A 6,125-nucleotide genomic window follows, 5' to 3' on the forward strand; every position below is an offset into this window, starting at 1 on the left:
TCCGGGATGGGGAGGCGTGGATCGGGCTGGGAAATCCCCCCGGAGACGATCGGCGGTGTGGGTGGCGTGGGAGGCGCAGCGGGTGACGATTGTTGTTGTTGTTGCGTCTGGAGAACGAGCTCGGACACCTTCGTCACCATTGCTTGGAAGGCTCGACCCATCTCATCTATCGCCTTGTCTTGGCGATCCATACGACCCACAGCTCGTTGCAGAAATTCTTCGAGATGAGATGGGGAGCGATCGCCTGCTGCTTCCATGATGGTCAGATCCTACTGTAACGACAGACAAAAGAGGAGGAAGCAATTGCAGGCAATCAGATGTTGTTTATTGATAAGGAATGTCCAGAGTGTTGGCAATGGCAAGGAAGGTCTACGGTGGCGTGCGAAGAGCGGGATGGTGAAGTCAGCGGTGCAGGTGAAGGTGGTCAATGGTTAGAACCAGGAACAGACCGGAACACTGACACGCGGACGACAACACGAATCCAACCAGCACACAAACACGGAAGACGGTAATCCAGTTAGTACGTGGAGACATAAGAGAGGATCTGACAACAGAGAGAGAGCGAGGTGAGTATAAGTAGCAGAGGTATGATGACGATCAGCTGGAGCGAGACAATCAACACCCAGGTGATGACAATCAACTAAACGAACACATGGAGACAACGTAAGTACAAAAACAATGACAAAACATGACACGGAGGAAACACTGGATTTCCTACCGTGACAAAATAACTCATTGTGGGAGTTAAATGCCATACACATTGCACACCGGGCTTTGTTGCTGGACTATTTATGGGCAAAGCTTCTGACACTGTTAGGTTATAACAGTGAGAGCACAGTAACCAAGGAAACAAGGAAACAGGCCTTCCTTAACTCAGGTTGCACAAGTGAGAATCGATAAATCACTGTGGCCAGGACAGAGGCTTAAGTCAGGAGAAAAGAGAATAAAGTGCTTTTGTTGGCTTTTCCAGTTTGGCGAGCTCAAGGTAATCTGCTATTCTTGCGAATTTTCACTTTAAGGGTAGGAGCGGATAGACAGATCCGGCCCACCTAAGTCTGCAAACAGCCATATTCTTTGTTTTATTGTTGGAGATTGAGCCAGCTAGCCACGGTCTGAATCAATATTAATTCAATCCACGCTGAGAGCACAAGGAGCTCGATATGCAAAATATAAAAAAGTTTACAATAGGCATATTCAGTCCAAGCTATTGCGTGACGATCTTGGAATGCTGAAATCCCTTTCGGTGTTCTCAGATAGTCTTAGTGAAGTCCGAGCTCTTGCAGTGTGCGATTGCTTTTTTCAGTGTCTTTGGAGGGTTTGACCTTACTAGGAATAAAAGACTAAGACAGGCTAAAATGGCCCTGAACTGTCCAGCACCATCCATTTAGCGCTGTGTGCTCAGCCAAGGTATGTGTATGTGTATGTAAATTATTCTACAGTGAATGGGTGCCGTCAGAATGAGCGTTCCAATAGATTGATAAAAAAAATCACAATAATCACATGACTCTATCAATTAACATCTTGTGAACTGAAAAGCTGAGTGTTTGTAAGAAACAAAATGAAACCTAAAAATAATTTTAAACCGTCAAAATTTGAGTCTATAAAAAAATATTAGTTAAAAAAAGGAAGTCCATCCATTTCCTATTGTCCTGTCACATCAAAATACACTGACATTGTTTTGGACTATTTTCTGTGCTTGATCTGTGCATATTTCTCTCCTGATTCAGATGACTCTAACCACATTATGGTTAGAGGACTCAAATTTGATCTGGATTTTCACTTCAAAAGTCATTAACCGATGAACTGGAGTGGTGTGGATTACTGTGATGTTTTTATCAGCTATTTGGACTCTCATTCTGACGGCACCCATTCACTGCAAAGGATCCACTGTTGAGCAAGTGGTATAATGCTAATTTCTCCAAAACTGTTCTGATGGACAACCTCATCCATATCTTGGATTGTCTGAGGGTAAGTACATTTTCAGCAAAATGTAATTTTAGGGTGAACTATGTATACAGTAAATAATAACAAATTAAAAATGTTGCTTGTGCTTCAAAGTTGTGTAGCTTCGCAATTGCTAAAGAGAATACATTTTATTTTTATCACACCATTCTTTTTTTTATAATTAATTGTACTAAATTAACTTCACATTTTATTTATATGTTTCCTTTTACACAGATTACCCATCCTTTTTCGAGTGCACTTAAAAAAGAAAACACTCAACAGCCCAATTAATTAATGACGAGTCCTAGAATGCTCCTCTGCAGTTTTGGTGCCTTCAGGGAGATTCATGCATCATTTAGATCACTCTGCCCATCTTTTCGCCTCGACTGTCCTGGAGTCCTCATGTATCGTGGACCTCCCACCACAATGCACATTCCCGGAGTCAATGGGGTATGTTAAACTCATCACTTTGAGACTTTTCTCAGTTCGCCAGAAAGACTGGGTAGGACTACAAGAAGAAGCAGTACCCTGTCAACCGCCACCTGTTACGGCCCACATTTCAGACACTTCCTGAGCCATAGCGCACAGAAGGTAGGTGTCATCGGGTTGTGAAAACACCTCACACGCTAGCATCAGAAACACCAGACTCGGAGAAATGAATGTGATGTAATGAGCAGTGCATATTAATGACCCTGGCACAGTCCTATTTAATCACAGCCTTGTAGAGGTGCGATCTTTGTAGAGCTTACAGTGAGCAATAACGTTCCCTAGAATCCACCAGCAGATTCGCACATGTGTAGAATTACATGTGTGAAATTCTTTCTCTTATTTCCTGTTTGCCCTGTTGTAATGAGACCTTGAGCTTTATTTACATGATTATTATTGATGTTTGGTACAATAAAAAAGTATCATCTAGTAAAAAAAAAAAAAAAAAAACTCTGCCATGATTTTTAATTACTTTATACTAAGTTTACTTTGAATTCATTAACATATTTTTTGACGTATCACTTAAGACTTACTGATATAAAATTACAATTAAACTTAACTTGGAGTATTTCTTTAATACACAATGCATGTTTCTTAAATGTTTCCCTAAAATGTGTTTTAATATCACTATTAATAAGGATTGTATGATCTAAATGCAAGATATTTAAAGTGTACCTGAAGTATTCATCCAATAGTTACATTTTAGAAAAATAATATACCTTTAAATATATCTTTAGTTGGACCTCAGCGCTACTTCCGCACAATTGACATGCATTAAGCACAAAATTATTAGGTTAGCAGACTTTAGGTGTACCAGTTTAGTATACCAAAAGTATAATTGCATGCTATTTTTATTATTCGCATAAATATGTAAATGGATTATTGGTACACTTAAAATAAAAATATTTCAAATGCTTTGTAGTATTCTTTTTTGTACAGGTTAGGGTTAAGTATAAAAAAATTTAGTCTGAATCATATTTTCTTTTTTTGATAGCTTTGTTCATGGTTTTCAAGGATGATGGCATGTCATGCACATCTTATCGTTAGCATCTGGCTAATTTGGCTAGTATAAACTAACTTGGAGTTTACTCTCATGAGAACACATAATCCAATAATCCATCCATGGGGTGCATGTAAGCTGATAATATGAAGACTCACAAGTGAGATACAAAATTCAAATACAAAATGTTTAAAAAATTTGCTGCCAACAATTTGCCAGTACTAGTTTGCACATTGCAATGACATTTACATTAAACTACTATTGGGTTCAGTTCAAAACAACACCTTTTAACATCAACAAAGTGTATGGTTGATCAGGCCATTCATTTTTGTATCCTACCTATTCGTGATTATATTAAGTATTGTTTGTTTTGTTGTTTGAATTGAATGTATTTTTTTCATTATTGTACTCAACGACATCAGAGCAGACCTATGACCCACAAATTGAGGGCCAAGGACTTTCATTAGAAAATGAAAATGTTGTACCAGTGTTGCCATTTTTCTATGAATTTGTATGAATTGATTTGACTTTACTTGTCAGTCAGTAGGTCTCTTCTTTTCTAAATAGAGGGTACTTGTTCAAAATATGCTAAAACTACCAAGACTGGCTCTGCAAGATTAGCAATATTATAGAAATTTATTGGTGAGCACTTCTGATTTTCAACCAGTAGACAAACACTTAGATTAGCCCTAGCAAAGCCTTCTAGATGCACCACTTGAATTTTGTTAGCAAATTTAAAGGTCTGGCTATTATTTGTGTTTTTATTGAGCGCAGACATCTCTCTGTGGAGGCTAGATATTTTACCGGCTGCTCCAAAGCTCAGCTTCTTGATCGAACTGTAAGATAAATATAAAGGAGTTCATTTCGGTCACTGAAAGCAAGGGTGATGAAATCTTGACGATAAATGGCTGCTTAAATAGAATGACACTGAGCTGATGTCAGCAATCAACATAACAGGATCATTACATCACTTTTATGAGTCAGCAGTCACAGAAATCCTTCCTGAAGTCAATGGCTTTGATTAATAAAGCTTCAGCTAAATTTCCACAGGGAGCAATTGAACAGAGGAAATTTAGAGGGAAATTAACAACACAAGTCTGTTGCACCCAGAAAGATAAGAAATATTGCAGAATTCATTAATAGAGAGAAAAAAAATCACTAATTATTTAGGGTTGAAATATTTTGATTTCTATGATTTTTTTTTTTTCAGTCTTAAGTAATTAATATATTAATAATGAGCGGATTACATTTTTACTGAGAAAATCACACAAATGAAAAAATGAATCATATACACACATATATATATATATATATATATATATATATATATATATATATATAGATATATATATATATATATATATATATATATATATATATCTATATATATATATATATATATATATATATATATATATATATATGGAAGTACTGAATAAACATGGCTTTAGTAGCTTGTATCCCATCCAGCAAATTTCATGACAACTTTATATATATTTTTTAAGATTATTAAATCTGTCAACACAGAAACAACGTAATTTTATGTTTAACTCTGTCATGCTGCAGAAGTGTTGTCGGTGTGAAGACACAGTGCCAACCTGATGTTGCAGTTACGCCATTTATGTATGTAGTGTGAAACAGGCCATAAATGTTAAGTTAAGAAGACCTATGACATTATATTCTTGCACTGAGAAACTGAAGTATGACTCCTTTTTTTATGAGCATATATAAAGAAAATTAATTTTCCCTTGTAGCAGCTGTGTGTGACCATGAATAATTCCCTCTGAGTTTGTAATATTAGCGTTACTGTAAAATGTTCCATGCAAACACTAAGACATATGGCACTTTATCATTCATTGTATTAACAGCATCGCATGGTTTTAATCATCTTCTTGATCAATCTGTTAACTCCAGAAATATTATGGCTGTCTGAACCTTGAAGAAAGCTATTGGTTGGGATGAAACTCCTGAGAAAAATCTAATGTTAGCATTACTAATGTCTTAAAAACAAGCATAGAGTTATATTACCTAGATAAATCTATGTGTTAGCATCATGGAGACTATAATACTCATAAAAAAGGTTATGTTAGCATCACACAAGACTATAATACCATGGGAAAGCTATCGGTTTTGCATCAAAGATTAGTATAATACCTGGAGAAAGTTATACGTTAGCATGAAGTAATATTATACCTCAAGAAAATTCCTAAGAAAGCTAATGTTAGCACCAAGGATGTCAAAAATAACTGCAAAAAGCCAACATTAGCATCAATGAGGTCTAAAATGCCTAAAGAAAGCTAGCATCAGGAGGTCTATTATGGCTGAATAGAGCTAATTTGTCAACATCAAATACCAAAGAAAGCTAATGTTAGCATCAAAAAGCCTATAATAGCAACTTGAAGAAAGCCATCTGTTGACATCAAGGAGGTGCTTTAAACCTCAAGAAAGCTAATTCATTAACATCAAATACCCATGAAAGCTGATGTTAGCATCTAGTAGGTTTATAACACTCACAGAAAGCTAATGTTGGTTAAATAATACATGAAGAAATGTGTCTGTTAGCATCAAGGAGACGGAAAATATCTATTAAAAGCTAACGTTAGCGTCAAGCAGGTCTACCTGAAGAAAGCTCTCTGTTAACATCATGAATGTGTAGACAGCTGTTAGCATTCCCATTGATCTCAGTAGCAGCTGC

This window comes from Carassius gibelio, chromosome A22 (genome assembly GCF_023724105.1).
Source record: "Carassius gibelio isolate Cgi1373 ecotype wild population from Czech Republic chromosome A22, carGib1.2-hapl.c, whole genome shotgun sequence".
Taxonomy (NCBI): domain Eukaryota; kingdom Metazoa; phylum Chordata; class Actinopteri; order Cypriniformes; family Cyprinidae; genus Carassius; species Carassius gibelio.